Below are 23,894 nucleotides of genomic sequence, written 5' to 3' on the forward strand. Positions count from 1 at the left end.
ATCGCTCCAGAAACACGCACAGACGCCGTGATATCAGTATAGAGAAGTTTGATATAGGATATGAACACAGGGCCCAGATTAAGATGAGGTAGAAGCGCGAATAGGTACGTCCAGCTTACCGAGTCAAAGGCCATGTCTAGGTCGGCCAAGAGCAGGGCCGCCCGCTCTCCCGTGGCCCTTATCGCATCTACGGCATTCTGTGCCCTGCGAATATTGTGTCGCGTCGCTCTACGCGGCATGAAGCCCGCCTGATCCGGGTGAACCAGATCAGCTACATATGGGAGGAGACGATTCGCCAACTCCTTAGCCAACCGTTTAGCCTCGATGTTAAGTAATGATATAGGACAGTACGAGTCGTGACGATCAGGGGGCCTACCAGGTTTCTGAAACACCACCACCACCTCGGCATGTCGCCAGTCAGCCGGCAGTCTACCCACTTCCCTCGCTGCCTCCAGTGCGATCCTATAATGGGACCCCAGTTGGAGATGGAACTTTTTATAAAATTCACACGGGAAACCGCTCAGCCCGGGTGCCTTCCCCGTGTTGAGCTGACCCAGTGCATCACCCAGTTCCTCCGCCGTGAGGGGAAGGTCCAATGCTTTCCGGGTCTCAGTGGAGATCGCCCTCGGGGGCAGGTCGGCGATAAATTTGTCAATCGCCTCAGCCGAGAGGCAATCCTGTGGTGCATATTGTTCCGCATAATAGCTGGCAAAGCCAGCTGCCAGCTGGGTCCGTAATGGTGACACCATCTCCATCAGTAATCCCAGGCAGGGCAAGCCGCTGCAGAGTACGCTGGCACAGTCTGTAAAGCATAGTACAAGACTTGTCACCCCATTGATATACCCTACTCCGCGTAGCTAACCACGCCTGTCGAGCCTCGTCTAGTAACACCGACGCATAGGACTGCTGCGCCTGCAGAAGCCACTGCACCGCCATTGCATCCTCCTCCCCCGACAACGTTGCTCCAGCGTCTCCACACGGGCCGCCGCCTCCACTATAGCTTCCCGACGCCTGTGACGGGCTGCCGCGCACCACGCAATATCAATTCCCCTCGGGGTAGGTTTCATGGCTTCCCAGACGACCACGGGATCAGTGCCCTCCACCAGATTTTCTCTCCAGTAGTTGGCAATCGCACCGCGCATGTGTTGCACGTACCTGGCCTGCTGAAGGTGCCAGGAGGACATCCTCCACCGGAATGGCTGCCTCGTCCTATGCAGGTCAACCACCACGGCCACTGGGGAGTGGTCAGACAGTCTCCTAGGCAGGATGGCAGCCTCCCGTATTCTATCCGGGAATCCACAAGGCACGAAGATATAATCCAGCCGGGAGAAGGAACCATGGACTGCAGAGACATACGTGTATTCGCGGGCCCTGACATGCATGTGTCGCCAAACATCTGCCCAGCCAAGCCCCTCCACCATGGCGCGCAGCCGAGTAGGGACGGCAGCAGCAACACCCCCTGCATCCTCCGCCGGTCCTCATGCACATCCATCACATCGTTCCAATCTCCCCCCAGGACCTCCAGGGAATCTGGAATGTCCGCCCATAACGCAAACCAACGCTCAGCCAGGGACCACTGTAGGGGCGGGGGGAGCATAAATGCAGCCAAACACTATCGATTCCGTGCCCACCATCCCTTGAACAAACAAATAACGGCCCTGGGGGTCTATCCACTGTTTCTCGTGCACATAAGCCAGCCTCCGATGGATTAGGATAGCTACGCCCCTGGAGCCCCTGGAGAACCCCGCGTGAAAAACTTGATGGTAGCCATACCTCTGCAGGCTCAACACTTTCGTCCCCATCATGTGGGTTTCTTGCAACAACAAGACATCAGCAGCCTCCCTCTTACCCCACCGCAGTATCGCCCCCCCTCTTGATCTTGTCCAGCATCCCCGTAACATTCCAACTCACTACACGTATTGATTCCCTGGGGTGGAAGCCTCAGCCATAGTCCCAGGAGACCCGCACCAGGCCCAGGCGCACAGCACATCACAGAACAAGGCATTATAGGTCGTGTGTACCCCCAACCAACCAATCCACCCCAACCCCCCTTCCCCTGCCCCCTACCCAAACCCCTCAACTCCCCATCCCCGAATCCACACCCCCCACCCCAATACCTCATGGAACACTGAAGTACCTGTTGCGGCATGGGCAACCTCGGGCCCAAAACAGAGCGCCCAAGGCCAACCATAACAATGGATCCCATTTACCCACTGAACCAAACCCCCCACCCCCCCCTCCCAAGTTAACTCCCACTCACGTAGGAGGCATGTAGCCCCTGTATTGAGGCACCCCGAACCCTTCCCCACAGTCCTACCCGTTGTCTGGCAAACAAACCAGTCGTGGCAATATATTCAGCGTTCAATCAGCAGTATAGCAGAACTCGGTTGCAAAACTCCTCCCCGCTTGAGCACATGGCCTCTGTAGAACGGCATAAATCCCCACAGGCACTCAGCTGCCCTTTCCAGAGTGATCAGAGTCAGTAGGCACAGCTGACCGAGTTGCACTGCGAGAGGTAGAACGTTTCCGAGACCTAGATCTCCTATTCCATTTTCCACAGGCATTCTGGTCCCCCCGCTCCTGCGATGGATCTCTCGAGTGCCCCGGGTCCAGACCCGGTTGAGCATGGGGCCTCACCCGGGTTTCATCAGTCCACTTGAATACGTCTTCCGGCGTATCAAAGAAATGAGTCCGTGATTGGAAGACCACCCGTAGGCGGGCCGGGTAGAGCAAGGAGTATTGAATTTTCAGGCCTCGGAGTTTTGCCTTGGCGGCCATAAAGGAGTGCTGCTGTTGTTGTACAATTCTGCTGTAGTCGGGGAAGATCATGATCCTCTGGCTTTCAAAGGGAAGAGAGTCTTTGGCCCTCGCTTCCCGCAAGATTGTGTCCCTGTCATGAAAGTTCAGGATTCTAGCAATCACTGGTCTGGGTCGCTCACCCATGGGCGGCTTCTGTGTCAGGGCCTGATGGTCGTGTTCAATAACAAAACAGCAGGAGAGGACATCCGGGGGGAGCCAACTCTCCAGCCACTGGGACAAGAACTGTTCCATGTTGCCCTTCTCACAACCCTCCGGAAAACCCACAAAGTGAAGGTTGTTTCTGCGCGCCCGCCCTTCAGCATCCGCCACACGAAGCGCCAGGCCCTTTTTGAATGTTTTCCATCGCCGCCATTTTCTACTTCAGGGTTACAACATCGTCCTCCACCACTGAAATCCTAGACTCTGCCTCCGTGATACGCGCCACAGCGTTGCGCAAGTCCTGGCGCAGTAGGGTTACATCCGCTCCAATCTTGGCATCCAACATATCCCTGGACTGGGTTATAGCCGCCATCAGCGCCGCGTTATCTGGCCCCGACCCCCGGCCCTCGGATGCTCCGGGGCCCCCGCTCGGTCCCGTAAACTTGTCGATGGGGCCCCTGCTTAGCAGCCCCCCCCCCCCCCCCCCCCCCCTCTGGTCATGGCTGAGGCCTACTCCTGCGCCGCCGCCCTCGGAGCTGTCGCAGATCTTCGCGACGAGCGATCCGCACCTCCAACAACTGCCAGGGATAGTTCACAGGCGAGAAGACCACGCAGCAGGCACACACTCTTCCTACACCCTGCCGCCGTCCGCTACCAGGGGGGCACTCGCAAGACTCTTCAGGTCTAGTTGCTGCGCGACCAGGATCTGCGAGGACCACCTGCCCCTATAGGGTCCACCGCTCCAGATTATACCAGGTCGCCTCGAGGTCCTCCCAATATTGACCAGGGACGCCTCAGTTTCCATCAATGGGGCAAACCCTCAATAGATCTCTTTGCCACCCCGGTGAACAGAAAATGGCAGTTTTATGCAAGCAAACCACACCATCGCGGGTCGCTGGGGAATGCGATTTCGATAGCTTCGTCAGGAGCATATGTATACGCCTTTCCCCCCTATTCCATTAATACTGAGGGTACTCAGGAAGATCAAAATGGAGCCTTGCAAGATGATCCTAATAGCTCCAGCTTGGCTGAGGCAGTTTTAGTTCACGGAGCTTCACCTCCTTTCTCTGGCCCCTCCACGACCTCTATGGGCGATTCCGGATCTTCTCACGATGTCCTAGGGCCAGATCTGGCATCCGGATCCTTGTTCCTTACATGTGTCAACATGGCTCCTGAGCAGCAAGAGTTCCTAGATCTTCATCTCTCGGAGGAAATAAGAGATGTTCTCTCTCATGCTAGAGCTCCTTCTACTAACAAGACTTTCCATTTGAAATGGAAATGATTTTGTATCTGGTGTCAGCAGAAAGGGATTGACCCTTTCTCGTCTCAACCTCCACAGGTTCTTTCTTATTTCCTGTCCTTGGCTAAGGCAGGGCTGTCTCATACATCCATAAAAGTTCACTTGCCTGCAGTTTCTCTATACCTACGCACTGCGTCTGGGGATTGACCCTTTCTCGTCTCAACCTCCACAGGTTCTTTCTTATTTCCTGTCCTTGGCTAAGGCAGGGCTGTCTCATACATCCATAAAAGTTCACTTGCCTGCAGTTTCTCTATACCTACGCACTGCGTCTGGCCCTTCTCTCTGGTCATCCAAAACTGTCAAACAATTTCTCAAAGGCCTATTTAGAGTCTTTACTCCAGTGTGGCCTCCGCCTCCCACGTGGCATTTAAACTTGGTTCTCACCCAGCTGATGAAGCATCCCTTTGAACCGGTGCATTGAGCAGATATGAATTTTATTTTTAAACATCTGTTTATTGCTTTTCAAATGTACAGTTCTTAAGCATCAATAGGCATCAGTTTGTGATAAAGGGCAGACCTAGCTCAACAGTGCATACATCTCGTCTGTGTCCATTCAAGGTACATCAAAATACAACTATTACAAAATATCTGCGTTCCTTGTTAGTAATGTGGACATCGAAATACTCCACGACACGACAGCTGACAGCGGCAGGTCATGCGAGACATTATTTAAGGTGGGAAACAAGTAGTGGCCCTACCCGGTACAAAGCCCGATTGATCAGAGAGTATCCAGCTTTCCATTAAGAGACTCGGGCGCGTAGCAATCAATTTGGCCAGAATTTTTGCATCACAATTGAGGAGTGATAAGGGCCTATACAAGTCGCATTTGTCTGGCTCCTTTCCTGGTTTTAACAGTGACAATAGGAGTGCTTCCCTCCTAGAGGCTGGCAGATGACCCACTTCAAGTGCGTCTTCATGTACCTCCCGAAGTATAGGGGCCATTAGATCCACATATGTTTTGTCAAATTCTGCGGGGATGCCTTCCGTCCCAGTGGCCTTTCCCGCCTGCAGACCCATGATCGCATCGTGTACCTCATCTAATTCAAATGGAGCGGACAAGAAAGTTCTCTGCACATCACTGAGCCAGCCCAGCAATACATCTCCCAGAAAAGCATCCAAATCAAGGTCATGCGTCCTAGTTGTACTATAGAGGTTTTGATAGTGCCCCAAGAACGCGTTGCGTATAGAAGTTGTATCACGGCAAACCTCCCTTGCCCGGGTCCGTAACTTCCAGTACATAATTGGTGCAACAAGGTCATTTCACTTTCTGCGCCATTGCCTTTTCAGGCCTTTCACCTTCTCCATACTGTCGGGCAACCCAGTATTTACCCCGTATTTAAGCTTCTCTCCTTGCCTCTTCCATATAGGCAGTGAGCTTACTTCTAAAAGTTGCCTGTATGTCCCTTTGTGGATCTCGTGCAAGCTCCGACTGTAGGTTCTTTAGATCCATTTCTAGCGCGCGCAGGGAGTTCATGATATCCCTCAGCACACCGGCCCCCTTTGCTATGCAGTAATAACGGATTGTGACTTTAAAGGCCTCCCACACAACCTCAACACTACTCACCAAGCCCTTATTGCGTTCAAAAAAGTCACTTATCTCTTCCCGCAGTTCCTCCTGGAACACTGTATCAAGCAGTATAGGGGCATGCAGTTGCCAGGGGCTGCGTGGTGTAGCGAAATCAATAGATGAGAGAGCCAACACTACTGGCTCTTGATCAGAGTAAGAGCGTGCCAAGTGTTTCACTGAGTGTATTGCAGGGGCAGTCCCTCTGGATATCAAAAAATAATCCTATTGGGCCCATGTTCGCGCCTGCGCTGTAAAATGCGTGCCCTCTCGCATATGTGGGTGTGTATGACGCCAGGCACCCACAAGTTGATAGGCAGACATAATATCTCTTAACCCAGCCTATGCTTTAGTGTAGTGGTGTGGGGCAGGGTGCGACCTGTCTAATCCAGGACAATAGGTCACATTCAGATCACCCCCCCCCAAATAACATTAGTGGTATCTACCTCAAAAATCTTAGCCCACAGAGTATCAAAAAATCCCGGCTCATCCGAATTCGGCCCATAACAACAAGCTAGTGTTACAGATGTGGTGCCCAATCTCCCCCAGGCTAGCAATACCTGCCCTCCTCATCCCACGCAGTGCCCTGTAGCCTGAAGGGAACCTGTTTTTTATTAATATTGCTGTTCCCCTTGCATAGGTGGAGTAGGAAGAGAAAACTCTGTGCTCCGCCCCTCTGACAGCGAAGGTGTGCTGCTTCTGACGTGCAAAGTGAGTCTCATGCAACATAGCAATGTGCACATTATGCCTGTCAGGTAGGATAATATATGCCTCCTTTTCCTGGGGTCGCCCATCCCGCTCATGTTCCACGTAATAATATTTAGTGTACCCATAGTCGTGTTAGTCATAGTGTTGAAGCGTTGTCCACATCATGATTATCATCCATGCACTCCTCACCAAACCCTGTATCTGCCCACAATTCTGCCAAGCGCCACTTGTTTGATGCTGCTCTCTCTTCACACCCAATAAACTTGCCCCTTATTAAAGAGGTCGTACATTCAATGTTTCCTATAAAGCAACCAACCAATCCCCGTCCCCTACCACCCCCTCCCACTGAAGCAACCCAACTTTGCCGGTATACAATATCCCCCCCACCCCTCCCCTCCACCCAACTGGAGCAAACCACATGTTACCCACTCATCGCTCCCTGCGCTTAGATCATCCATGGGGGAATACCCTTTGGGGGACACGTCTAGACAGCTACACACTCTTCCCCACAAGCCTCCCTGTGGTGTCGTGCCAGTCACTATGCTGGGGGAGCACAGCCTGGAACTTCAATAACATAGGAACAAAGGAGTTAATTATAAAGATCTCACCTCCCTCAAGCCAGATAAAACGTTCGTACCCATCTGCCCACCAAACATTAGGCTACGATAAACAATAGAGTTCACATATGATGTTCAGTCCAAGTCTTCATCATTGCCAACTTGGTCTGGGAGCTGCAAAACGTCGTGCCCTCCTTCGCCTCGGTTCGCACGCTTCACTGTCCGGCGAAAATCTTCAACTTGTTGTGGATTTACGAAAAACCTCTGCTTTCCTTGGTGCGTCACCCTGAGTTTTGCTGGATACAGGAGCGCATAGTCTATTTGCGCCGCACGCAACTTTCTCTTGACTTCTATAAACTTGCGTCTCTCCTCCTGCACCATGGGTGTAAAGTCCAGATATATCGAAAAGGTGTTGCCCTCATGAGATAGTGTCTGCTTGTTCCGAGCCGTGCATAGAGCCACGTCTCGATCTCTATAATTCAGCAACCTCGTAATAACGGGCCGCGAGGGGTTGCCGGGCACGGACCACGCGAACTGTGCGCTCGCTCTACAATGAACAGTGACGAAAAAGCCTCTTTGCCAACAGCCGCAAGTATTAACTGCTCTATGTAGTCCTCCATCCTACCAGTGTTCGTCGATTCTGAAATTCCAATAACTCGGATGTTATTGCGCCGGCTGCGAGCCTCCAAATCCTCATTTTGGGCCGCTATCGTTCTCAAGATCTTGTCCATCCTCGTTAATTGCGTAATATGACTGGCAGTGATGTCATCAACGTCTGAGATGCGTCTTTCCGCCTCTTTAATATGATCTTTGTGCCCGTCGAGTTTTGTGCGCTATAGCATAAATCCTGGAGGACATGCGATCCACTTTGTCCACTACCGTCGCAAATCCCTGACGTATCTCCTGCAGTATGTTGTTGATGTCAGACGCCTGCGCTGTGGCCCCTCAGCTAGTATGTGCCTCGTTCTCCGTCTCTTAGCCATCCTGCACAGCCCTAGGCCCTTTGTTCGCTGCGTCAAAATTAAGCTTGGGCTGGCGTGTGTCGGGCTTCCGCATACCAATATGATCTTTGTGCCCGTCGAGTTTTGTGCGCTATAGCATCCATCCTGGAGGACATGCGATCCACTTTGTCCACTACCGTCGCAAATCCCTGACGTATCTCCTGCAGTATGTTGTTGATGTCCGACGCCTGCGCTGTGGCCCCCCAGCTAGTATGTGCCTCGTTCTCCTTCTCTTGACCATCCTGCACAGCCCTAGGTCCTTTGTTCGCTGCGTCAAAATTAAGCTTGGGCTGGCGTGTGTTGGGCTTCCCCATACCTCCTGCCGTGCACATGCACAGGAAGTATAAACTCTTGATTACACTGGTTTCCCGCTCTTCTCACCAGCACAGCAGTGCTTGGCAGAAGGGTGTATGCCCGCCCCGGCAACGTGACAATTTATCGTACAAGGAGTAGTTCAGTGACCTCCGCCGTCTCGACTCGCCTGCAGCTGGCCGTCACCCGTGGGCCTCCAAATGGACCTTACGCTATTGCCGCCATCCGGGGACACAGTCTGTCCTTCTCTGCCAGGTTCTGTGGGTGCCTGGGTCCTCTGTATGCCAGACTGCAGCTCAGCGGCACCCCCCGCTGTTCTTACTTGCAGTCCAATTATGCGCAGTGGCCCCGTGCCTCCTCTCTCTACACCTGTTGCAGCACACAAATTCTGGGGCTAAAAGTGCCAGTAGTGCCGACTACCTCCGATGTAGGGGTCGACTCCTGCTCCAATTGCCCTCTGGGAGTCCAGCACTTCCTCGCCACACACATCAACCAGTGGGGTTGTGCCTCACCCCACAACTCTACCCTATGCGGTCCTACAATAGTCTTGAGCCGTTCATAGAGGCGTCATGGCTGGCGGTGGCTCCTGAAATTTAGGTGCTTTAATCCTGCCAGGGGGTACAGTTTTCAAAGGCTGTGCTGGAGTGAGACTGTTTCAATGCGTGCGCTACGGGGGGAGGGGAGGGGATGGGTCCCGACTCCCAACAATGCACCAGCACTTTGCACCACTCTTCCGTGGGCCCCCAGTGGCAGCGGCGCCCTTCTCTACTATATAATCCTGCAGGGTTATTAATTGCGCATACACCCTCTGCTGCTGTGTTCACAATTCTCCGGGAGGGACCCGCCTACTAAAGCAGACCGCTCCGGCTGGCCGCTCAATTCCACTCGACCCCCGCAGCCGCACTACACTGTGCTCCGCTGGGGCGCTCTTTGGCAATCCTCCCCCTGCCTCCACTAATTCAAAAGAAACACAATGATTCTAAGGACTAAAAGTTCATACCAAAGGTGCCTTCGGACTTTCATTTGAACGAGCCGGTGATTCTCAAGGCTTTCTTTCCTCAGCCTTCTACGCCGGCGGAAAGGACACTTCACTGACACTTTGTAGCTGTCCTATTTTGGACAAGTACTTCAGTAGCCTTTTGTCAGCACTTTACTTGCCATTTGTTGGGTTTTGTATCACTCATGCTTGCTTTTGTAATTGACCCCTCTTCCTCTGTTTGTTCCTGTTTGTTCCTGCTATGGAGAATAGCTTCTTTAGCATACTTTTAATTTAAATGACTTGTATCCTTCCACATTTTGGAAGACGATTGTTAGGTGTCCGCTACCAGATGGTGCACACTGTCACTTTGAAAAATACATATTTTTGGCTTACCAATAACTTACAGCACGCTTACATCTCATCCAGCCCACATTGGCTGGCTTTGTTGCTCTCATTTGCTTGCTTCTTAATCAAATGCTCACCTTGTCTATCCTGTGTGTCCATCCCTGCAGTAGTGCCTTTTTACCATCCTTGAGATTGTCTGACCAGTATAATTCTACTGCTCACTGTTTGGTAACATATTTTTTCGCTTTAAGCACTCCATGCATTTTCCATCTTTTAGTACTCTCCATCCCCCAAATAGATTTTCCTGCATTCCATGTTGCTGTCTCCCTTTTGTGCTGTAAACCCTCCCACGTGTGCCTTTTTTCTCCCCACCACGGTGCTGCTCTCCCGTGTGAGGCACCAGCATGCGTTGTGACCAGTGCGGACCCATGGCATCAGGCATGCATGTGCCTACAAAATTGCCTAACTGCTGCAACTTATCATCACACTTTTTGTTAATCTTTTGGCCATACCGCACATCATCTTGCTGTACTGTACAACATCATCGAAAGGTATTGACAAAGGAAATTGGTCAAATAGCCTGGATCAGTTGGCTTTACCGATATTTGTTTGTTACTTTTAGCACTCCATGGAAGTGCATGTATGTTCTTGCTTTCTCTGTTGTGTGTTGCTTCCCACCTTCAAATCACTATTCCCCAGCGTGCTGTCCATGTTGCTCACCCCGTACTTCCTAACGCACATGTTGCTTCTCGTACCACTCCCCAGTGTGAGCTGTTGCTCAATACACCATCCCCTTTTTCTCCACCAATTCTCCTGCCTTCTCTCCTCATTGCTCCTGCATTCTCACCCCTCCCACTCCACATCAAATTCTTGCATGCTTCTGTTTAACTTTTTTATTTTATTTGGGAGGGTGTGGTAGTTGAAACTGTTAATTTAAGTTTATTATCTGATTAATAAAAATCGTCACAAAATGCTACATTTTTCAATAAACAGAATTTAAGGAAACCTTGACTAAAACGAATAAAAATCCAAAAAGTGCAATAAAACCGACCCCATGTGTGTAGGTGTATGTACATGTATGTATATGTGTGTGTGTGTGTGTATGTGTAACATACACCCTTCATATGATTGTTATTACTGCATTGGCTTAAAAAGCAACATTAAACATTTTTTAAAAAGCTGATAAAAACTATCTCTATTTCCTTCAGTAGCATTATTCGAGGTCGTAATATAAACTTTTCTTGATTACTGTTATTAGATGAACCATATAGCAGCCTAAAAACAAACTGCAATTTAGTTAAAAACCTGCGAGCATGAGTGATTCATTTCTTCAGATATTACAAAAAGAGTTGGTTTTATCCTACTCCATCAAGTGCAAACAGATTACATCAAAATGCCAAGTGCTTTTATTATATACGTGACCATTACTTCCAAAACAAGCAACTTCATAAACTGCCATAACAATACAATTATTGAGTACCCGAGTACTAAAGGATTGTGTATTTCATCACACATTGGGTGAAACAGAAAAATAATATAAAAGTACCTAGTGCTTATGATAAAGATGTAATCATACATTAATAGAGAAGGGTGGATTTCAACTTGGTCTGACGTGGACTGAATAATTATATAAAGACCGAGTGCTTATGATAAGGAGGTAAAAATTCTTTCAGCAATGATCAAAGACTTTGCAAACTAACAAATCAGTGGAATTGAGGCTCCTGAAAAACATAGCATGAGAGCCTGCGCACATTGAGTGGGAAGAGTGGTTTTCACCCTACTCAGGCACAACAGGAATTTTATATCAGAGCCAAGAGCTTATGATAAGGATGTAAAAATTCTTTCTACCATAGTCAAAAATTTTACAAACTGACAAATCTGTGAAATTGCAGCTCCCAACAAGCATAGCATGAGAGACTGTCAAACAGACCTCACACCTGCTTCTAAAAATAATGGCTTGCGGGGGGTGTGGCCAAGATGGCGGGCTGGTAAGACGTGCATCCCCGCGTCTCCCCGCTCCAAAATGCCTAATTCAGCCAAATTAATGTATTTGACCCCACATACACCCGCATACAAGCAGAAAAGCTGTCACTTTACCAGGGGCATCGCCGGAGGTGTGTAGTAAGGGGCTGGGTGCCCGATTGAGGAACGCAGAGGGACCAGACGAGCAGTGAGGCCGGATCATAAATGGCGCCCTGACAAGGACGGGCTCGCTGACGCTGGTGACGGCCTGACGAGATACTGTGGCCCTACCTTGGGCATTGAGGGCCTACAGACGTGTGACGAGGTCAGTGCGTGCCTGGCGAACTGCACGGGTGAGATCGAGAGCCCAGTGGCGGCACAGGCGCAAAGTCAGCAGGTGAGGGCCCTGAGATGCACTGAGGCTGGCTAGGCTGTGCACATAGCTGCTCTTGGGGGCGTCGGAGAAGAGGAAGAGCCACCACGCTGTAGCTTCCCGCAGCGGAATACTGGCCGGAGGTATCGACTAGCAGGGAGGCGGTGAGCACTCAATCGTATGGCAGCAGAGACTAGAGAAGGCCCAGCACCGGAGTGTGCAGCGGGCACAGGATTTGGCGCCGAACCCAGAGGCCCTGAGAGGAACGGAGGGTTGCAGTGATAAGTGATGTCCCCGGGAGTAAGAGAACAGCTGCTGCTGCGCCCCGTGATCCCTTGGCCTGAGTCCGCTGCCGTCGCAGGAGGACAGGGGGTGGCTTAGAAGACCCCGGGAGCAGCAGAGGTGCCTGAGGAGCGGTGCAGGAGACGTGAAGAGGAGCTGCGAGGGTCACCGGATAATCTGACTCAGTGGCCGAAGATAGCAGTGTGGACAGCGAGCTGCTGCGACCCTGCGGAGCGGGTTGAGTTTCAGGCTTGCAGCAGGCCCCTGGGTCCGAGAACGTAGGGAGGGAGGGGGAGCGGGGGGGGCGTGTGCTGGGCCTGGACACTGCCGCACACAAGAGAGGAAGTGCAGCCCGGTTGGAAACGAGCTTCAGGAGGGGTTCTCTGCCTTCCAAAGGAACAAGGCCCCCCTATCCAGTTCCGAGCAGGGGTGGTCGGGGGTCCTCTGAGACCAGTGTTGCCATAACTGGGAGAGGGGGTCTGGCGTGGCCTGGCAAAGACCGGACCTAGTGCACCACAGCATGGAGACGTCCAGGGAGAGCCCAAAGCAGCCGCCCAGACCCATGGAGCATCGGACAGTGCACCCGACTGGTGTGGGATGCCGAGGCGGTGAGCTGGTGTGTAGCGACAGGGCCCGGCACATCGCCGAGAGGGGGAGCGTAGCAGAAAGCCGGGACCCCATAGTGAGTGCCTGCGCAGCAGTGGTTTGATGCCTTTGGCACGGAGTACCGAGCGGGCCTAGTGAGGCCTAGTAGCGCTAGACGGCAGCGTGGCATCAGCGATCTACAGAGAGCCGCATTGCTGGGGGCCCGCCTCACGGCATTTCGTCCAGGGTTACAAATTGGCAGGCGGGGGCTGGGGAGAGACTAGAGTAGCTCCACAGGCGGAGCAGACCCCACTCAATTGGAAAGTAGCTGATGGAGTGGGGCACTGAGGTGCGGAACTGGCCTCCCGGAGCTCGAGGTCCAGGAGGAGCACTGGACGGAACTGGTGGGGGATGCGGGAGGTCTAGGGTCACAGCTCAAGCTGAGCGAGCCTGAGGGCAACTTGCACAGCAGTTGGAGTCGCGGTAAGGGATAGTGGCCTAGGAATACTGGGGGGAGCAGGTTGCCTGAAGTAGACCAGAGAGCAAAGGTGTGCAGCCCTTCCTGGACTCCGGCCCCATACCGCAGACATGTCCTCGGTGAGAGGGGAAAAAGACTGGACACTGAAAGATATGCTGTCCAAAGGTCCACAGTCTGGGGACAAAGAGGGCCGGTCGCCCCCGACAGCGAAATTGCATCTGGAGCCGGAGGGTGCGGAACCCCGATCACTCGCTCCTTCATAGAGGCACTCTTTAATATTTTGAGGGAGGACTTCCAGACACTCAAAAGCAAGGTGGCAGGGGAGGTGAAAGATTTGTTGCGATGTGGATACGATTGGCTAAAGAGTAGCCAACCTAGATGAACAGGAGCAGTCCAGAGAGGAAGAAGTGGCGCAGCTCCAACAAGAGGTGATTCAATTGCGGGGAAAGCAGCTCGACATGCAGGCGCACACGGAGGACCTCGAAAACCGCTCTAAGTGGAATAAAATCTGCGTGAAGGGAGTTCCTTCGGACGAAGAGGGCTCCGACCGTGGACCACAACATGCTCCGTATTCCTTCTTCTTCCAAGTTTCCACGACTTAGGTTAGCGGGCAATAGACAATTTTTGGGGGTTGGGAATTCTAGGTTGCGGTTGGAAGGGGGGTACTGGTGTGCTACAGAAAAGGCTCCAAGGAAAGGGTTTGATGTAGGGACAGCTAGAGCAGCGAAAGACACACACATGTGAGGGGATTGGGATCCCACGGGCGAAGCAGATAGGTAATACTACGACCTCATGCCACACTTCAAGTAGTAACCCTCAATGTACAGGGTCTTAACAACCCTATTAAACTGAAATCCATACTGTCCTACCTAGAGAACCTGGGGGCAGTTGTGTGTCTCCTGCAGGAGACTCATCTCCTCCCCAAAGATTGGCATTAGATGACCACGACCGATAAAAAGTTGAGTAGCCATATTAGTCTCTAAGCAATTTGCTGGGAGGGTACGCGGTAAAGTGGCTCAAGTTAAATGTCACCTCTAAGCTCTGGATAGAGGGATCTCCACTTGTGGTGGGATCTATCTACGCGCCCAATTTGGGGCAAGAGAAGTTTCGAATGGCAGCTCTCTGAGGTCCTGAGCAACCATGAGCGGCGGTTACTGGAAGGTGGGGGATTTGAACTTTGTCATGGATGCCACACTAGACAGATCCAGTCACCGATACTCCCAACCGGGCGCACTGTCTAATGCAGGGAAAAGTTGGCTACAATCTAGAGGACTGGTGGACATCTGGCAGGTGGCTCACCCGCAATCCTCTCAATTTTTGTCCTATTCACACTCGCACCGTACCTATGCCCGACTTGACTACCTGTTAGGCACGACCCAACAGAACGACTTAGTGGGAGAAGTAGACATCATCCCGGTAGCGCTCTCGGACCATGATGCGGTGACAGTGACTCTTCGGGAACCTCCGATACATAGACAGAAGGGGGGTTGGTGACTTTAAGAAAGCATGCTACGCAGAGACGGGGTGACGAAACAGATTCAGAAGTGCATTACGGACTACCTAGAACTGAACGGCTCTCCTGACATTTCCTTACCCACTTGATGGGGGGGCCCTTAAAGCGGTGGTGCGCAGGGAACTGATCACCATCTCTGCAGCTGAGAATAGAGAGTGTAAGGATTAGCAGGAACTTCTCACAGCTCAAGTGCTAGAGCTGGAAAGGGTGCACAGCAGGACCGCTGCACCTAGAGTTTGGCGCCAATTGAAGGCTGCACGGGCCCAACTTGCAGGGCTCGATTTGGATAGGGCTGAATACGTGGCCCTTAGGCTCAGGCCCTCCTACTGTATCGTGTGGGGGGGAGAAAAAGATGAGGCGTCAGTTGGCGAGTAAACTCAGGGCCCGTACCCAGCAAATATAGGTCCAATATCTCCAGAATGCTAAAGGAGAGGTGGTGGAAGGGGATGCTGAGATTGAGAGGGCTTTTCAGGACATCTACTCTGCCCTTTACCAAAGGGATAGGCACCCAGGCCCAAGCATACCTACTAGGAGCTAACACAAAAGCACCAACTATGGAGGGGCGGAAACCCTAGAGGCCCGATCGGATAGAGGAAGTTATAGGGGCGATTTCCTGCATAAAGCTCTTGAACTCGCAGGGTCCAGAGGTTTTTTCGGCAGGTTTTTATGAATCTTTTTGCCAGCTCTTCACCCCGGTCCTGACATGGCTCTCTAACTCCTTCACTGGACGCGTGACAATCCCTTCTGATATGCTGGCAGCCTCTATCGTGGGCTTCCCAAGCCCGGGAAGGCTAAAACCCTTTGCGGCTCCTACCGCCCAGTTTCCCTTCCTAATGCTGACTAGAAGCTGTTCACTGGGGTTTTAGCGCCAGACTGGGCCCACTGATGCCGGGCATCATCGAACTGGATCAGTCTGGTTTCATTTACAACTTACAGAGTAGTGATTACACGAAACGTATTCTCCATCTAGTCGACAAAGCCCACTGCTCGAACATGGATGCCCTTCTGCTGTCAGTGGATGCCGGAAAGGCATTTGACCGGTTGGACTGAAGTTTTTTGGATAAAACTAGCTTACTTCGGCCTCGGAGAGTGGTGCAGACCCTGGGTGACAAGTTGTCACAGCGCACCAAGAGCGACAATCTGGGTGAATGGGATATCGTCTAGTCCTTTTCAGAGTCGACGAGGAACGATGCTAGGTGCCCATTATCGCCCCTTCTCTTCGTGCGATATATTGAACCATTGGCGCAGAAGATACGGGACAAACCCGATATTCTGGGCATCCCCTTTGGCGGGGAAAGACACTCCGTGGAGTCTAAATGCAGATGATAACAATGCGTTCCTGGATACGCTGGAGCGATCGGTGCCATCATTCTTACACGAACTGGAGTCCTTCGGACAGGTCTCTGGTTTTTGGGTACATTTTGGGAAGTTAATGATTTGCAGACTGGACCAGCGAGGGGGGACAGGTAGGGAACGCTATGCAAGGGTATAGGCAATGAAGTCTATCCAATATCTGGGGCTTGAATTTGCTCCGTCCATACTACAGATAGTCACGCTAAACTATTCTAAACTACTCGCTCAGGTCACTAGGGAGCTACATCACTGGAAACCTCACCAGCTGTCGCTGCTGGGACTGGTCTCCGCAATCAAGATGTTCATCCTTCCCAAGCACTGTTCTTATTCTAGACGTTACCGGTTTGACCCCCATCAGGAACTATCCACAAGCTACTGCAGGCGACACAGCAATTGGTATGGGCTGGGGCACACCCCCGTCTCCGATAGGAACTAAGCTATAGGCAGCCTGATGAGGAAGGCCTGTGGATTCCGAATATGCTGGAATACTTTAGAGCGGCGCAGTTAAGGTACTTAGTAGAGTGGAGCCGACCGGAATCTGAGAATAGGTGGCTATTCCAGGACAGGGCACTGGCGAAACTCTCCCTGTGGAAAGTCCCCTTCTTGAAGAGGGCAGATAGGTCACTGATTCTCCAGGGTTTGCCCATTAGAATACCTTGCTGCGAGTTTGGGATGGGGTGGCCACTAGACTAGGCCTGACATCCTTCCCCTCGCCCATGACTCCCATATTTGATAATCCGGAGTTTACACCAGGAATGAATGAAAGGGTGTTCATTGCATGGCGAGAGACGGACTGCAAAGTTGCAGGGCACTTACTTGACCTGGAGGGGATACTTCCATTTCCTTACGTATGACAAGTCAATGACCTTCCAGATTCAGAACAGTTCCAGTACTTCCAAATTCGCCACTGACTTCTTCAGCCGGAGGCACGGCCAAAAGTGAGTGGGACATTGACAAAATACGAAAAGTGGCTGGTGACGAAACATACTGACAAGAAAATGATCTCTGAATTGTATGATATGTTGCTCCCGCCAGCCCTTCCACAGCCCACTGCCGGACAAAAAAGATGGGTGCACGAACTGGGGCAGGACCATACAGCGAACGAGTGGAGAGACATATATTATAGGGGCAATGACACAGCACGCAACACCGCTAGCAGGGAATACGCTGTCAAGATAGCCATTTACTGGTACTTGATGCCAGTACGATTGAAGAAAGGGAACCCAGACCGTAGCCCGACTTGTTGGCAGGGATGCGTGAAGGAAGGAACACTGGTGCACTTGTTATGGGACTGTAAGGAGCTGACACGTTATTGGAGAAAGGTACTAGATGATGTGGACTGATGATTCGAGACTGAAATAACGAGGTTCCCAGCCTATGTGGTGTTGTGACTTCCTAACCCGTTGACTTACCCTTTGAAGTCTAGAAGGGGCACATATGGGACTGGCCCTACGGGCAGCAACTCAAAATATCTTCTCACATTGGGGGACACAGACACAACTGACAAACACTGGGTGGTTGCATAGATTATGGTACATCTTGGGGATGGAACTGATCCATGCTTCCCTCACTTACTCCGCGGGGGATTCAGCGAACTTTGGCAGCCACTAGTGTCTTTATTAACTACCGGAATGAAGGAAGTTACCTGATCCGAAATATCTTCGCCTTTTCCGACTCACAGATGCAGATGATCCACACAGGGATCCCTGATTGGAACTCTGGATGTTGATCTCCGTATTGGCCAAAACAGAGATAGGCCCCAAGTACACCAGTTACTTTGACATTGTTGTGTAGGGAAAACCTTGTGATACGCTACAGCAGGTAGCCACCTCAAAGATGTACCCTATGGACATTGGAAGGGCCGCACACAGACAACCCTTGCTGAAATGTATGCCGGGGGGGCGGGGGGGGGGGGGGGGGGGGGGAGGGCGGGGGGGATAGCAGTGAAATCAGGTACAGGTTTAACAGATGTATATCTGGTTTCCAAATTGCAGAATGTCAATAAAAAACAAAGTTAAACATAAAAATAATGGCTTAAAAAATGCCACGTGCTTCAAGCAGGTTTAGGCAGACACAGGCAATATGCAGTAACATTTCTTGTAAAAGCCTTGTCAATCTAAAACAGCTAGATGCCAATTGCTGGACCCATTTTGGAGTGCCGTTTTTAGTAGGATATCAAATCGAAATTTGAATTATGTGTCCCTCATACGTGGCGGGCTGCTGAAATATGATGTTTTATAGTTCTTTTCTTGAAACACATTTGTGTACACATTGTATTCCTGTTTTTGTTGTTTGCCACTCCAAAAAAGGCATGACCCTAGGCTGCTGTACTGTCGAGACATTTGTGTGTTACCATTACACATCCTTTTTGCTGGGCAAATATATGCGATGTGATATTGTATTCTTTTTGCCGAAGCAGGAGTGCATCTGCCTAAAAGCATCGGCAACGGCCAAAAGGAAAGACCCATTAGTTTTGACAAAGCTTGTGCTTAATATTCTGTTTAAATTATTCTTTTTGCAATAGTTAAAACAGCTCTCTTCTTTTGAACAAAGAACTGTAGCTTCTTTTTTTTAAAACGTATCAGTTTTTCTGCATACCAACCATGTGTTTTTATAACCTTATGTTGATTTTTCTTTTAAATCATGGTGCTGTAAGTTTCTGTTGCCTCTACCGGGTATCAGAGGCATAGATTGCCCTGTTCATCATTTCTACTTCAGTTCTAAGTGATTGCAGATTCTAAGAGTTTGAAAGGCAGTATATTATTACCATTCCATTTTGGTGTGACCTGCCATTGCCAGCATGTTCTGGTAGAGACTAGTCTAAGTGACATGGTTTGCTGAAGTAACCAGATAGCAGTTATGGAACCGAATTGAAACATAATGATTTGCCAGCATAAGCTTTGGAAAAGCAATACATAGTTGAAAATAAAAATTTTGAATCAAAGAAAAATGGTTATTACATGGAGCCTTTGGAGCCATAGAGGATGTTTTTTGTGTGTTGGGGGGCATGGGGGTGTCGATGTTGTGTGTTTAAACAACGTCGTGACAGATTTGCTACATAACCTGTCACAAGTGGTAACTGGTGTGAACTTTAGGCTCCTCCACAAAACTGCAGAACTTCGTTCTAAGTCAGCTCCTTGATTAATCCCACAGCTAAAGGTAGCAAAGCCTTATCTAAGTCAACCGGCATGCCTTTGGCACTAAAACGACATTAATATAAATACATTTAAAGTTGAGATGGCAGATTATAAACTGATAGTAAAGCTAAATCTAATTACTGTTCCAATAAAATCGCAGACGCCTTCCGCAAACAGAAGGAATTTTTCAAAATGATGGAGCTATCCTCCCCTAGTTTGTTACTATAACTGTGGCGCTCTCTCAGAACTTTTGTGATATACTTTGAACTCCTTTTTCATTAATAAAATAGACCTAATAAGAACAAGCATCACAAAAACTTGTTCTGATCTGATTACTCAGTAGAAGGCACCTTCTTGCCTCATTTAATTTTCTGAATGCAGATAGCCCCATGAGTTGATGTAGAGGATTAAATCTGGTTCCCCTGCAATACTATGTCCTCCTCACATGATGAGAAATATATGGAAAGCCATTAAAATTCCATTTTAAAATCCTTTGAGCAGATCTGTCCTTCAAGGCTGTTTTCCCAAATCTTTTAAAAATGCCAGGGTGATCTCTCGTCTAAAAAATTAAACCTGGGGATGATCCTACGATATTAAAAACCTAGTGCTCCATTTCCCTGCTTCCCTGTTCTGTGAAGCTGCTGGAGGCATATGTGGCTCAGGAACCTTGTGACCATTTACAAATGTCAAATTATTTGATGCCACAGCTAGCAGGCTTTTGCCCTGGCCATTGTACAGAATCCTTAATAATGGCTGCAATAAATGATCATAGGCTTGATGAAGATAATGGTCTGATACCATTGTTGGGTCTGTCTCTAATACAATTAGATTATTGTCGTATAAGAGGAGGCAGCAAGGCTATAGCATATCGCCTGGAACTGGATGAAATCCTACCTTCTAGATCACACTCGGGCAGTGCAGTGATGCTTGATCCATTAATTTCTACATTTACCCCGATTAGATGTGGAGTTTCTCATTGTTCCTCTATAAATAAGAAAGGGGCTTCCCTATCTCCCTATTTATTCATTGTTATTCAGTGTATTCTAGACCCCTAGTTAAAAAAACTAGTTAAAGAACAGGTGTACAGCTATGCAATTGATTTAGAGCTTCTTATCCACTTAGATAACACCTTGGCTTCATAGCTGGAATTTTAAAACCTGTTCATGTGGTGTTAGATGGGAAATAACCATCTCAAGGTAAATGCAGATTAAACCAAGATCATGATTTTAAACCACAAAATCAACATCTGGAGTAGCCTTCATTGGATAGTGAGTATGGGTGAATCTTTGCAACCTAAGACTTTTAGTTAGGAGTTTGGGGGTATTGATAGATAATGGACTAAGGATGACACCTCATATTGGTACAGTTGTATATGTGAATGTTCACATTAAAACTGACTAGGAAATATCCTCTGTTCTTCCCCTGGAAGCCTGAAAATGATAGACTTAGGGATAGTTGCATATCAGTTACACAATGCCAACTCTTTTCATGCATCTCTTCAATAAAATGCCATCCATATCCAAAATGAAGTAGCCCGGCTCATATTTAGACTCCTGGACAGTCTCACCTAACTTAAACCCTAAAACAAGTACACAGGTTACCTATTAACCCCTTCCATGCTCATGACGAGCTCAGCTCGTCATGAGGTAGCCTGGAGCTGTGCTCATGACGAGCTGAGCTCGTCATGAATAAAGGGGCTTTTAAAAAATCAGCACCGGAGGGGAATTGCCTAAGCAGCCATAGTGTTAAGCAAGAGTTTCAGTTTAAAGCGTGCTACACAATATTTAAGGTTCTTCAAGGGTCAGCCCCATACTTCTTAGTGAAGAGACTACTAAATATATGGCTCTACACAGTATTAAGCTCTTCCTATGCCAACCTTCCCCAGGTTCTGCGATATAAGAAGGAACATATGGGAGATCAATCCAGGATCTCGCTCTTGGAACTCTTTACCAGACTATGAGGCTAGAAAATAGTTATCTAACCTTCAGGAAAACTCCTACATTGTACGGGATTACAAATGCTCCTATGATGTTTTTTTGTTTTCCCTTCAGTTCCATAGTTTTATACCACCAAGAAACCACTGGTGGACATGCGTTTTAAAATGGAAAGAAAGCGAAAAGCAAACTTGAAAAAATTGTTTATTTGCTTAATTGAGTAGCACACAAGAAGAGGGGTACAAAAATATAGATCATGTTTGAGACCAAATGATCAATGTCTGTGTGGTGATGAAACAGCGACTGACATTGCTGATGTTTTTGCAGTCTGAAAAACATTCCCTATGTCTACGTAAATATAGTGAAATGCTGGGAAAAGCTGTACTTCAGTGTGCAATTAATATTCCATTGGCAATGGAGGAAAATGGAAAACACTTTGACGCAGTCATCTACCTACAGTGTTAAGTGGGCCTTTGATCAGCACAAATTGAGTATATGCTATATTAAATTCTTGGGCTTTTTATCAAGTGATATTTTGTCACTCCGCTACCCGCTGTTGTTGAAACACTAATTTAATGGCTTGACTATATAATTTCCAGGAGTCTGAAATTGTGTTATGGCCTGAAAAAAGTTTTCTGCAACACTTTGCTTTTACTCACTTGTGTGAAAGAACTTTCTTTTAGAAATATCTGTGCATAAGGAAATTAAATTTGTGTGCTCAAGTTGCCCAGGCAATCTTTATGTTAGAATGTGACTGGCTTCTATGCCTTTGATTTTAATATCGTAACAGCAGTTTGTCACCCAGAAACATTGTACAAATTTATAATAGTGCACAAGATAATGTACAGTCTTGTTTTGAAAAATACTAAGACCCTCTTCAGTTGATCACTGATACTCCCCACTGCATGTATCTGTTACTCTTAGAATGTATGAATACAAGGATGTTCTTGTGAAGAGCTCAGAAGATTTCCATCAGAAATGGTAAATTAAAGAGAGATTAGTAGTTATCCTATCACATTTGAAGGGTCATTTCACATTTTGTGATCAAACCTTCTGAAAGCGAGTTTAGTGCATGATTTGTAATTTCAGATTTTGAAGATTACTGGAGGTACCGTTCTAATTGTGAGTTTCGATCATCTTGGAATGAGGGCCTGATAGCTAAACTGGCAATAAAGAGGCTGTTGGAGCCCTGTAGCAGGTAGAAAACACTTGCTTCATTAAAGGTTTCATTTTCGAGAATGACAATTTGGGGTGCTGTAGTCCGAATCAATCATTTTAAACCTATGTCTTTCGCTGTTCAGTACAGTCTGACACAGAGAATATCATATCAGTACAAATATGGATTTCCTGGCTCTCCCTATCCTATAGAAACCACAGTACTTGAAAATTCCAAAAAGTAGTCACCACAACAAAATTGCTCAAACCAAATTGCTTTCTGGTGCACTGTCATTTCCTTTTTTTCCCTTATGTACAAACAGTACAGGAATGAAACTTTCAGATGAGCAGTGTCTGATTTTAGGAAATAGAAAAGACTAGACAATTAACTATATTTTCCAATATCTAGATGTTCAAAAATGTGTTTCTCTGTAATGTACCCATTATCGTCTTGAAGACTCGTTTTCATGTCTCCCCTACAAACCGCTTTAGCGGTTATTAACACTTATTGTCTACAATACCTAGTGTGTTTTAAAGTCACTACCTGGTCCTAATTGGATAGCTTTCTTGTCTGCTTCAATTCGATGCCCCTAATTTGATGAATTGTTACCTTATGCTTGTTTGTGATCTCCCAGCTGTCTGTTGGTTAACGTATTGTTAGCTTACAGTTGGCTTGGATGACTTTCTCATCTACTTCAATTGATTGCCCCTGATTTGATGACTTGCCTCCTTATGCTTGTTTTCGGCCTGCCCTTATGGCATAGCTTCTTTGCCATCATGTTAATTGAATGAGTTGTATCCTTTCGCTGCTAATATTGTGGAACAATTTTAGGTCTTGCTCTCTGCTTCACGACATATTGTTAGCTTACAGTGGACTTAGGGCCCAGCCATTGCTTACCATTGGTTGGCATCATTGTCACTTTATTTGCCAGCTTGTGCGGGCTTTCCTTCCTTTTTTCTTTTTTGTTTTCCCCTTACCCCAGAGATAGGACGCATTACTTATGTTCTTTAACTTTCTGTTTTTTAGGCACCACTTTTTTCTTTTAGTTTAACCACTCTACAAGAGTACATGTGTTTTGCAGCCGTCTCTTTAGTGTGCTTCTCTTTCCCCCCTCTGTGTTGTGTGTTGTGCTCTCCCTTCTGCCCGTGAGTTTCTCCCCCAACCAATCCTGTTGCTCACACCCTTTTGCATTTCTCCCCCCACTCCACGTTGCTCTCTCTCCCAATTAGTTTGCTTCCTACCCATGCCCTCCAGAATGTTTCTCTCCTACCCGCGCCTCTGCTTTGCTTTCCACAAACCTGTTTTCCTTCCCCCAGATCCGTGTTTCGCATTTTCTGCCATGCATACATATTATTGTGGTCATCTTAAAACTCTTTTTCATAAAACTTTTTAAATAA

General features: G+C 48.6%; 1 protein-coding gene across 1 annotated transcript in view; it reads left to right on the plus strand.

Moving 5' to 3' along the window:
• Nucleotides 1–23,894, plus strand: part of TSPAN3 (tetraspanin 3) — a 219,786-nt gene that overhangs the window by 52,784 nt on the left and 143,108 nt on the right. The gene's annotated exons all lie outside the window — the stretch shown is intronic.

This window comes from Lissotriton vulgaris, chromosome 2_2, assembly GCF_964263255.1.
Source record: "Lissotriton vulgaris chromosome 2_2, aLisVul1.2, whole genome shotgun sequence".
Taxonomy (NCBI): Eukaryota; Metazoa; Chordata; class Amphibia; order Caudata; family Salamandridae; genus Lissotriton; species Lissotriton vulgaris.